The 10,648-nt window shown below is 34.9% G+C and overlaps 1 protein-coding gene across 7 annotated transcripts in view; it reads right to left on the bottom strand.

Annotated features, from left to right (window-relative positions):
• LOC117783147 (sorbin and SH3 domain-containing protein 1) overlaps positions 1-8,443 on the bottom strand; it is a 42,623-nt gene extending 34,180 nt beyond the window's left edge. For 2 of the 7 annotated variants that reach the window (XM_034620400.1, XM_034620401.1), the window contains exon 1: positions 8,230-8,345. The gene's annotated coding sequence lies outside the window, so the exon portion shown is untranslated. Of the gene's footprint in view, positions 1-3,288; positions 3,510-3,985; positions 4,084-8,059 lie in introns of those variants that run through there. The other 5 variants (XM_034620397.1, XM_034620403.1, XM_034620399.1 and 2 more) reach the window with 5 other exon arrangements.
• Positions 8,444-10,648: the final 2,205 nt, after the last annotated feature.

The raw sequence follows: 10,648 nt of genomic DNA, 5'->3' as shown, positions 1-10,648 counted from the left end.
CCGAGCCAAAATCAAGACCAAGTCAAACAATATTTGTTGCAGAAATCCGAATACAGAAAGAATTGAAAAGAAAATCCTATAATTATAATCTGACAATGGTTATAAACAAGAACTGAAACTGAGTTGTTTAGAAAAATGCTTTTGCGCCTTTATAAAATACTGCAAATAATGTCATCTTTAATTATATATATTTTTTTGGCTACGTTTCAGCTTGAGCTAAATTATTGCCAGCAAGTTCATTTTGCGATGGGAGCAGATTTAATGGTTTTTATTTATTCAATGAATATGCCAGCCGAAATGAAGAACTCAACGTTTTGAGCTGTTTGAACTTTTAAGCAAACAAATAAATTTGTGCAAGTCTCAAAAATTTCTCTATTTATTTTTGAACAATTTTTAGAAGGAATGTTTAACGCATGTTTGAAATAATATATTAATATGTTTAATAAAGCGAGCTATTTCTTAACGATTTTTCAATTTGTAATGAGCAGCTAAACAATGTGTTAAAGTCGGAGTGTTTGAGATCCTATATATGATTGTTAAGTTTTTAAATTTGTAAGATTTTAAACTGTTACATTTTTAATATTTATTTTAAAAAAAATTTGGAATATTGTACAATTTTTTTTAATAGTTTTAGAAATATTTAAATAAATTTTTTCTCAAATTTTCAATTAATCTTAAATTAACTTCATTCAAAAATTTGTTTAGTTTAAAAATCAATTCATGTTTATTTGTTGCTTCAATGTAGCTACCTTCATCCAACAACTACTCACTCCACACCCCTCCATTTCCACTCTGACCCCCAACCACCACCACTTTGACCTTCCTTATAGCCCTCTCAATATGCCCAAACAAATTGCTTACAGCGCATTTAAATTACACACGGACTACACACTCAGGAACACACACACACCCACACACACACACACACACACACAACACGGAAATATATATACTCAGCGCACTGTCTGCTTCCCATATGCAAGTGTATCTGTATATGTATCTGTATGTGTGTGTGTATCTATGTACAACTTATGGCATTTTCAAGATATTTTTCGTGCGTAATTTCTTTCGATTTGTTTCTGATTTTTTTGGTTTTGTTTTTAGCTTGTGGTCGCTGTCTGTCTGTTTGTGTGTGTGTACACTTGAATAATTTTTACGAGTTGAAATTGAAGCAGTTTTCGACTGACAAAGTGTGCCGGCCGATACAAGATATACTTATTGTATATATATATGAGTCTATCTGTATGTAAGATGGCTTCTACTGGGCCATGCGGTTAGTAGAATTTGCTTTATTTTTAAAGGTACTTAATGGATTTCAATTTCCTTTTGCTTTCTTTTATTTCCTCTTCTTTCTCTGACTTCTACTTCTACTCCTTCTTCTTCTTCTGCTGCTGCTGCTGCTGCTGCTGCTGTAAGATCGTGATGATCATGTTTGTGGCGTAAATAGAACTCTGAGTACCGCTGACGTGTCAGGTGCCAGACGACGAGGGAGGGAGACAGACACGGGAACAATGTGTGAAATGTGCACGTGATGCAAATGAACTGGCGAGGAAATTGTAATTATGCAACAGTGTGGCACAGTGGCACAGACTATGACAAGTGCAGCTGCGCCCCATGAGCACAGAAATTCACAGTTGAATTAACAAGAGTTCTAGAAATCCGCAGATGCAAAAGTACACTTAACATTTGCTACCTAATTAAAAACCCATTAAAACGGGCAATATTTCTCAGCCAGACAGACATTAAACGAACCTAACACCTTCTCAACTAGTCTCTCTAATATATCCCTCCCTTACCTTCGCCTCCCTTCTGGCAACATTTGAGTTTATTTCATTTGGTTTCGCTTCCGTTGTCTTTGTGGTTTTCAGAATTGTCTACAGCCATTAAATACTATCATTAACTGTCTATAAAGACTCAGAACTGAATTCACTTATTTCATTCTCTATTATTACGCGACTTACACTCAATATCAGTTAGAATAACAACAACAACAACGAATACGACAACTAATTGCATTTGATATGCATTTTGTTTTCTGCTTAACTTTTTGAGTTATCTTTTTATTTTCCTTCTAAATATACAATCGCTTTGTAAATGCTGATAAGGTTTCCCATTGATTCTGTTTGTTTTCTTGAAAAATTGAAATGAATTTTCTGTGTTAAAATTAGGGGCGAAAATTGATCAACAATGTTTTGACGACTACGATATCATAACATCGAACAATGACTGCACATTATGCAAAAGCTAATGAGTTGTTTTTTTTTTCTTTGAATTAAAGTTGATTTTATGATATCAGTAATTATATTATTCATATTTAATTGGTATCAAGGGAATTTCAAATGATCGTGAATAGTTGTTGATATTGCTATTTGTCGGATATTCCTTAATTTTGAAAAATAAACTGTTAGAAAGCACTTGAGAATAACTTCTTTAGAAAGAACACTTTTGTTAGATAAGTCTTCATACTTTGGATAATTTATGCTTCGGATAAATTGAAATATTAATTACTATATAACATATTAATATTTGGCTAAACATTTCACAGTGATCAGCAGAAAAACTATAAAAATTTGGAAATTTATAGAGTAGAAACTTTTGGTGTGATTATTTGCATGTTTGTATTGTTTATCGAGTCTCCTATAATAAATCTTGCAAAGTTCCCTTGACACTTGAAATTTCCCCAAACATATGCAGGGGCTCTTAAAAGTCTCAATTGCCAATTGAGTTGTGTATTTTCTTTGGTTGTTTTGTTGTTGTGTCTGTTGCTTTGTTATTTGTTATTGTTGCTAATTAGCATAGATTTTTAAGCGTTTTGTTGTTGTTATTTTGTTGCTGCTTCATTTGCCTATGCTTTTGGTGCTGTAGTCGTTGTTGTTGTAGCCATGTTGTTGTTGTCTTACTGTTTACGTATACGCAATTTATTTGGGCAACATGCTGCATGCTCGCACTCCCTCTTCCACTCTCCCTCTCTCTCTTTTGCTCACTCTGTGTATTTATTTTTTACACAGCACACACACTTACGCACACAGTTGTAATACAAACAAAGTATTTAGTTTATTAATTTATGGCTCGCGCGCTCAATTCTGCAGCCACCCACAAACAGCGACGTCGACGTCGACGTCGATATCGCAGTCGACGCTGACGTCACGGCAGCAGCAACGCCTGCGTCAGCGCTAGCAGCGCTGCTGGCGTTAGCCAGAGAGGTCAACGTAAGGCGGCAATGTACAAAAGCATTTAACAAAAACGTAAAAAATAGAAAAATCGCAACTTAAGCGGCGCATTTAGTACTCAATTAATTGGAAAAGTTTGTCGGTTTATATCAAAGGCCACGTTTCTGCAGTCTTCTGGCGGCCAGTCTGCAGTCTTCTGTCTTTTCGCGTTCTTCAATGCATCGCGTACGTGCGCCAACTGAATGTGAATCTACATTTAAATCTCTGAATCCCAAATCCCCAAACAATATGAGAGTGAGACAGAGAGAGAGAGAGAGAGAGACGGCGCCCAAAAGGGGCAGCTGCCGGTCAACGGACTACCAGTGTGCACAGTGTGGCCAGATATATTTGTCGCTGTCAATACAGTCTATCCTAGACGCTTGTCTTATCTTTTGTTTTCAGTGCGTGCATATCATAAATTGTCAAGTGGGTAAAAATCGAATAATGATCTCAGCGCCAATTTATCAATCTATGCCTATTTCTTAGACCTTGGCACAAAAACTGTTGAAATTGCCGCCTAATTGCAGTTTGTGAAATGCGCACAACTTTAGCTACCTTAGACCATGAACCCAGTTCCCTTGCCACTCTTTCTCCCTCCCTTTGTTGGCTTCCCTTTCCGCTCAGTATGCAAATAAACAAACACATTAGCAAAGAAAACTTTGGCCCATTGCGTCAGGCATTGATTCTAAGTTTTACAGTTACAAACAAAACTCACACACACACACACACGCACTTGAGTTGTGCTATTTATAGCATAAAATATCTAAGGAACTAACAACGAAATTTGTGTAGCGCAGTGTAATTGCTATTTGGTATTTTCGTTTACGGAACGCGCTCGCGATCGCACAACGTCAAAGTCGAAGTTCTAATGGCAACTGAAGCTTCGGCAAGCTTTAGCCAATGCGTCAACGAACAACCTACAACAACAACAGCAACAACTGACAAGAGCAACAACAACATTTGTCACCTGGCAACCCGGCAACGACAACAGCAGCCTCTACAGACAGCGAGCCGGCCACAACAACAACAACACAAACAACAACACCAACAACACCAACAACAACAATAACAAAAGTTGAAACTGCGACGATAAGTTTGCCAAAGTTGTTAACTGTCTATTGTTGTTGTTGTTAAACGTATTGTTGTTGCGGTTTTGTTGTGCTCAACAAAAGCTAATTATTGTCGCTCGCTCTGCCTATCTCCATCTCTCTCTGACTCTCTCTCTCTTTCTCTTTGTTCTGCCGCTCTCATTGAGTTCGATTTCCTCGTATCTCAAATCAATTCGCCAATGGAAAGCTTGTCTTTTCAGATACACTATCTTAATAAGGGTACAACAACTAAGAGAACTTAACAGACATCTGTTCTTTTTTAAGCCCAGAACTTAATGAATATATATACATTTAGTTAAATAATTTTTCAAATTTTTCAATTATCAATTTTGTGTATATATATTGCCATCAAAAATTGCTATTAAATTTACAAAAAATCTACGAAAATTCAAAAAAATATGTTTTTTGATTTGACTTTTGATCAAATTTTATTATTTAAATTTATATTAAAAATGTTCTAAAATAAAATTTAAAAAAAAGAAAATTGAAATTAAAATTTATTCTTTCGATTATTTATTTTTTCAGTATTCAGATGCTACATTGCACAAAGTTGCAAGTACGTTACAATAACTTTGTCAATCCAAACACAATAATTAAAGTAAGGGTATTCAAGTTTCATTATGCAACTAAAAGTGTTAAGTTCTATTTGCATTCTATTGGCAGTGTGAAGCCAGCTGTTTTGCTGAGCACCTGGTACAATCGAATAGAAGGTTTTGGCATTTTGCCAACCTATTGACAGCTGGAAGCAGCTTTCAATTTCATCATCATCATCAGCTGGAAGTGTAGAAGAAGACAGACAGCAAGAGAGAGAAGGAGACAGAAAGATGCAGAGCAACCGCTTATAAACACAATTAACACTCGTTAATCAGGTATACAACTTTTATTTTATTTTGATTATTTTCTTATATTGGTTGAACGGTAATTACGAGTGCAACTTTGGCAGGTTTCTTTATTAAATTTAAATGTTTTTTTTTTTTGCAGATTTTAGCTATGAAATCATGCCCGCAAATAAAAACATTATAACCAAAAAAAAAGGGGGACAGAATAAATATAAATAAATTACTTGATAAAAGTCTAAAATCAAAATGTTAACTTATCTGACATGCAGAAACAACACACGTTCTACATGCGATTATACAATATCTAGGTTTTTGTATGTGTGTGTTTATAAGTGTGTGTGTCCAGTTCGCTGAATTTTGTACTTTTATCAATATTTAATCAAGCATTTGCCTTGTATTTTTTTCGCATAGAAAACAAATATCATTCAAGATAGAATTGAGTGTGCTCGACAATCAACCACCCAGCATTAATTTCTATATTTTATTATTTTTCATTCCATGCTGTTACTTAAACAGTCACAAATTTACCATACTCATTTCCCATACACATAGTGTATACAAAATCACTTAGCACATGGCACAAAAATTACAAATCCATTTGAAAATATGAAAAATAATTCGAAAAAAAGAATGGGCGTTTTGGGAAACGCCCAGCATTTTGAATTTGAATAATGGTTTGGTCAATAGATAACAAATGATTGCTAATTGCATTTTTGATTTTATTACGCTTTCAACCTTAAAATTCGAAAATAATTTAAAAAAAAAATAATAACTCAGTTATTGCGGGCTCTCTGAATCATATGCCAAAATACTCTGGTACTCTAGGCGACTTTTCAGCTTTTTGGCAACCAAAATTGAAAACAAAAACTGGAAACAAAATAAAAATAAATGCTCAAATTGAACAACAATAAACGTCAGCTGTCAGCTGAGTGGCAACGACAACAACAACAACAGTAACTACTTATAGATAGACATAATAAACGCTTGAAAATTATCATAATGTCGAGTTTAGGCCATAGCGTCAAGTGTGGGCGCTACAAATGGTCAATATGAAATGAATACATTTGGGAACAAAGCCAATTTCGAGAGCCACTCTAATTGAGTGTGGCATGCAACTTAATCACTCATTCATGCTTCACGCCCAATTAATGTGACTCGGAGGTAATTAAAACGACACTTGTACACTTCCCCCAACCTCCACTCCCTGACTGAAATCAGACCCAGTCTCAGCCTCAGGTAACCAGAAACCACAACAATGACGCCACAACAATCGACGACAGTTAAAATGCCACTGGCTTAAAGTTCTTCAATATTTCCTTTTTTTTTTTAGTGCCATTGACCGCTGATTTATAGGAAAGTATTGCTTTTAAAAGCTGGGAATTAACACACTATTGAGTCACCTTTCGAATTAAAACGTTTTTTGGCTGGGAAATGTCACAACTGTTTTGCTGTTTTTTTGGGGGTGATACACAGTTTTAAATGCCTTGGTTTACTTTCGTCAAAGTCTATCAATAAATAAATACGATTATCGATTCAAAGTGATTGCATTTATCTTACATTAAAGATTAATAGGATTCCATATATTGTAAGTGCTCTATATCGGGTTTCAGTTATCAAACTTTTTACTAAAAATTAGAATTGAAAAAGAATTTATTTTCTAGCTCAAAATATTTTAGTTTTGGAATTTTCGCAAAATGTTTATTTCGACAAAGTTTGTATCTATATTTTTAGTGCTTATAACTCGATTTTGTATTAAATATTATACATTTTGGGACAAATTTATACTCTTTAAGCTTAGTTTTAACAAGTTTTAAACTTATTCAAAATCTTGATGAGCTGCCTTCTTCTATTTATTCAGGCTTAATTCTAATGTTGTCCAAATATAAACAAATGTGCGATGCTTATCAATTGTCTTTATGTTAGTTTTAAACAAAATTAAGAGACATTGTTGCTCACGCACAATCTTTCTAATGGAGACCTATATACTAAGTTTCGTTTAGTTTCGGTTTAGTTTATATATGCCAGACGCTAAAACTATGCCGATTGTCTTATCAAAATTTGTGTTACGTCGACGTGTTGCCAGCGTAAACAAAGGCAGAATAATAAATAATAATAATACATAGACATTCGCAATGGTTTCGTGTTTCGTGTCCACGAGTCAAGCGAACAGTGCGTATGATTAATATGCACAAAAAAAATTGTTGTAATAAATTAATGCAAAGTTTTTGTAATTGTGACAGGTGAAATTAAACATGTCCAAATACTTTCAAAAAATTATAGAAAATTTCTAATAATTTTAAAAATAACCAAAAGCAAACTTGGGCGAACTTCATTTGCATGCTAAGCTCCCTCCATGCATCCGGTCATTAAACAATTAATTGAACTATGACCAAATGCCGACTCGAATAACTCTCGTATAGTATAATTTAAAACGAATTAAAATCACATACACACACACACACACATGAGGCACACATTCAACTATCTACAATCTAGATCCATAGACAAATAAAGAGAGATATACCTATATGCAGAATTTGTGCCACAAACTGTATATGATTAAATATTATCATATCATATTTGAGCATAATTAACTTGAATATGTTATATCTTTTCATACCTTTAATCGAAACCTTATAAATATATTACTTAATTTCCGAAAAAGTGCTTATCGCACTTGGATTTAAATATTTAATGAACCGAAGGTCGATTGGTCAGTGTGCGTATAACAGTTTTGTAGCACAGTTTGCATTTCGGATTTCACACTGGGGTTAAGAACTGGCATAAAGCGCGCGCGCCATAGAAAATAAAACTCAACTCAACTCTGAACTTGCGTTCGCAATTTGCCAGCTAATTTGATAAGGTTAATTAATAGCTTGGGCCATAAAAAATAATAACTCACGTTGTGCCTGAGAGTAAATGTTTACTGGAAACGCCTTCAGCTGCAACACACACACACACACACTCACACACACTTGCAACGCAATGAACAACAACAACAAATCCAGACAAATTCACTTTTGGGAGGATTAAATAATATTAACACGCGCACTTTATAACTTTTGTTGATACTTGTTGCTGTTGCTGCTGTTGTTGTTATGCTGCTGCTTCTTCTTCTTCTTCTTCTTCTTAAGAGCTTTGCGATCAACGCAGCATTCGCATTCACAGTTGCTGTTGTTGTTGGGTGTGCAAAATATCACAAACACGAACTTACGACTCACGAAGACGACGACGACGACGCCGACGACGATGCCGACAACTTGACTTGGCAATACTTCTGTAGTAACTAAATAGCAGGGGCCTACGGTATCGTATAGCACAAAACAACGGCGTATTTGGCGACAGCGACGCAGGCACGCTGGCAGCGGCAGAGCAGCGTCTGTAGTGCACAGTGGTACCGAAACTTTGGGCTTTTAGTAATGCAGTTCAATTCTTATTGAACTAAAACAAAATATGCATTCTATAATTAATTATGGTCATAATAATAACAAAAAATTAATATGCGTACAACTAATATTATATATCAATATAATTGTCTATATCTAACAAAATATGCATTCAATAATTAATTATTATACTAATAATAATAATAATAAATAAAATTAAATATGCGTATTACTAATATTAGATATCAATTTATTTGTTGATAACTAACGAGTTTATTATCCGATCATGATCAAATTTCAGAACACATTGGAACTTTAAAATTATTTTTGTTGTGTGACTTTTTTCTATTCTGAAGAAATTAATAATTTAATTTAAAAAGCTGCTTCGAATATACAGGAAGCTACATGCATACCAATTTTTGTATCCTTAGCTCTTGTAGTCTTCGATATCTGGTAGTTTATATAGACAGGGTGACAGGTACACGAAAATGGTTGTACCAACTCTGGTCAAGAAAATATATTTCAATGGATTTTGCAACGCCTTTTTCGCATTTCAGACACTTTTTGCTTTCGTAAAATTTAGTTTTAAACTTTCAATTTTACTGTTGTACTTTTTATATATTTTTAATTTATAACAGTTCAATTTAAAATCACCAACATTTTCCAATGCAACTCCTTTCAGAGTGAAAGTCAGAAAAATGACCACCCTAATTAAACCAATTTAATATGCATGCATTATCATAACATTGTCCCACTGTACGTTGCTTTTTGATTAGTTTGACGTTGACTTGTTGCTGCCAGCGCTAACGGCGACGGCGACAGCGACGGCAACTGCGAGTGGTGGGTGCTATGGGGACTCAGTCTCACTGTCTGTCAGCGTCGGTCTCTGTGTCTACTCTGGGTCTGCCTCTGACTCTGCCTCGGACTCTGGGAGCTGTGCTCTGTTGCCGGCTTTGGCGTGACTTGTTGACGATTTGTTGTTATTTTCTGTTTTCTGTTTCTGTTTCTGTTTGGTTTCGTCGCTGGGCACGAACCACAGATCCGATATTTTCCAATTTGTATGCATAAATTCACACACAGATACACACACATGCACATGCACAGTGTGAAAAGGGTGCGGAGTAGAAGGTGGAAGGGGAGAAGAGTGAGTCAGGAGGCGAGCATGTCATGTCTCTCCAAAGAATCAATGGGCTAGGCTGTCGTCCAAGCAAAGCAAAGGCAGAAACCAAAAACAAAACAAAACAAAAGAACCCAAACAAACAACAGCAAATGAGTACGAGTACTCATTTGAGTACTCGTATGAGCACTCATACTGATACTCGTACATGTGCGCATCTGGTTTAGGAACTGCATATGTAACGGACGTGGGGAGCGGAGGAGCGGGGAGTCATAATGATGACAATGACGGCACATTGCGGGTGGCGTTGTCATTTGCATGGGTTGCTCGAAAAGTTCTCAATTGCAGCATTATATAATATCTGAAATTTATAGAATACGATTTATTCTACATTTCTTAAAAAGTTCTCAATTGCTATAAAGATTAAATATTATCTGGCACACACCATTCGTAAATATACATAAACTCAACTCGTACTATATAATATTATTGTGGCAAAATCGTGTATCAAATTTTTATTAGCTATCGATAAGGAAGATTGTAAAAAACTGTGTGTAATACTTGGAATGCAAATGATAAAACTATAAAGATACGTCTTTGTGTAAAGATACTCTATGAGAGTATTACATAATATATTTGAATTTAGTATAAGATCCAACTTATATAATTTAAGTTGTATAAAAAGCACACAATTCACCCTCGCTTGGAAAGCGAATGCTTGGGTATGCTTTACTATAAGATACCTTATAAAAAATTCGAATAAAGATACAAAATTTACTCTATTTATAGAAAATGTTTACATTAGTTTGAATTTATGCCGTTTTAATAAATGATTTTTCACATTATAATTATATCCTGACATTATTGTTATATTTCATCTTCATTAACAAAACTATATAACCTTTTGGCTCGCTCATTTAATGGGTATATGCAGTTGCCTGTTGCCGGCTTAAAGCACTGACCACTCAACCCTCTCCCCCTGCCATTT

The sequence above is a fragment of the Drosophila innubila genome (assembly GCF_004354385.1).
Source record: "Drosophila innubila isolate TH190305 chromosome 2R unlocalized genomic scaffold, UK_Dinn_1.0 1_C_2R, whole genome shotgun sequence".
NCBI classification, from domain to species: Eukaryota; Metazoa; Arthropoda; class Insecta; order Diptera; family Drosophilidae; genus Drosophila; species Drosophila innubila.
The sequence above is the reverse complement of the archived record's forward strand: the minus strand, read 5'-3'. Positions and strand labels throughout refer to the sequence as shown.